Below are 1,361 nucleotides of genomic sequence, written 5' to 3'. Positions count from 1 at the left end.
TCAGTCTTATGCACACCCCTTCAAGTAAAGTGTAACCGAATAAGTAAATAAAAGTTAAATATGAATAAAAAATGTAAAAATAAATACAGAAAATACCAAATAAAGGAAAAAGGTAATAAAAAATAAATTCAGGATTAAATGTTATTACAAATGAACTATATTTGTTTTTAGCAAGTCATTTATTTATTTATTTTTAATTTCTGCAGGTTTGGTCCTCCATAGGTGGGACGCTTCTGCCTAAATATATGGTAACTGATTTATTATTAAGCATATCATTGATTTTGTGCAAAAGCAAAAAAAAAAAAAGGCAACTCCATCCTCTTTTTTATGACTGCATTACCCACAATGCCGCATTCCTCCACTTGAATCCACCAATCATATATGAGAACACCGCTCATCTTGGCGACTTAACAAACGGTGCAAGAACGCTCTTCGGAAGCAAGTAACGACTTACAATGCTTTTTTAGATTTCTTTGACTAATTATACAAGCGCCATACAATTTAGGTGGTGTTTATTGAAACATAATACTTGCTATCGTGATACTGTATTGTTCATCGCTTCAGCTCGGTGAGTATTTGAGTGTGTTCGGTTGGCCGTGTGTGCGGAAGCCATTTCACATTGAATTAACGAGGATGATGCGAATAAGACGTTTTATAGACGGCTTTATCTGCGACCATCATTTGGATGAAGAATAGCGTTAATTCGTTTAGCCTTTTGTAAAACTTTGGTGTGAGATTTGTATATATGAAGGGATTAGATATACTGTGATGTTCAGTTTTACAATGCATTGTGCCTTCATTTTGCTCTAAGGTCACGCGCCTCTAGTGGGAGTTTGCGTTTGTCCCTGTTTCTCCTGAGGCATCATGACCTGCCTGCACTTGCTGTTGACTTTGGTCTTTGCTGTCAGCTTGGGGACACCTGTAGAGATTCAACGGCCACGAGGAGTGCCTCTGACAAGTAAAGTCATATATCATTTATTGCATATTCTGTATTAAACCTGCACTGGTTTCTCTGCACATTCTGGTCTAACTGGCTTAACTTTTATTTTGTCTAAATAAATAAAGAGAAACCGTTTTATGAGGAGAACAAGCCTTTCACCTGTCTCGATGGATCCCGGACTATTCCTTTTGACCGAGTGAATGATGACTACTGTGACTGCAAGGATGGTTCAGATGAGCCAGGTACTTCGGTTTTTAATTTGGTTTATAATTTAAGATGGATTGTCTTACCAGTCTTTTATTTGAAAGCTTCTCACCTCAGATATATATTCAAAACATTTAGCAGTTAAATGTTTTCCTGAAAAGTCTGCTTTGTTTTTACATTTACATTTAGTCATTTAGCAGACGCTTTCATCCAAAGC

The 1,361-nt window shown here is 36.5% G+C and overlaps 1 long non-coding RNA gene across 1 annotated transcript; it reads left to right on the top strand.

Annotated features, from left to right (window-relative positions):
* The first annotated feature begins 477 nt into the window (after positions 1–477).
* LOC107682931 (uncharacterized) lies at positions 478–1,188 on the top strand. Its single transcript, XR_001633625.1, has 3 exons — positions 478–568; positions 812–958; positions 1,066–1,188. It is a non-coding gene; the product is annotated as an uncharacterized LOC107682931 (long non-coding RNA).
* The last annotated feature ends 173 nt before the right edge of the window (positions 1,189–1,361 follow it).

The sequence above is a fragment of the Sinocyclocheilus anshuiensis genome, unplaced genomic scaffold, assembly GCF_001515605.1.
Source record: "Sinocyclocheilus anshuiensis isolate Anshui unplaced genomic scaffold, SAMN03320099.WGS_v1.1 C32730532, whole genome shotgun sequence".
NCBI lineage: Eukaryota > Metazoa > Chordata > Actinopteri > Cypriniformes > Cyprinidae > Sinocyclocheilus > Sinocyclocheilus anshuiensis.
This window is presented reverse-complemented; position numbering and strand designations above follow the sequence as displayed.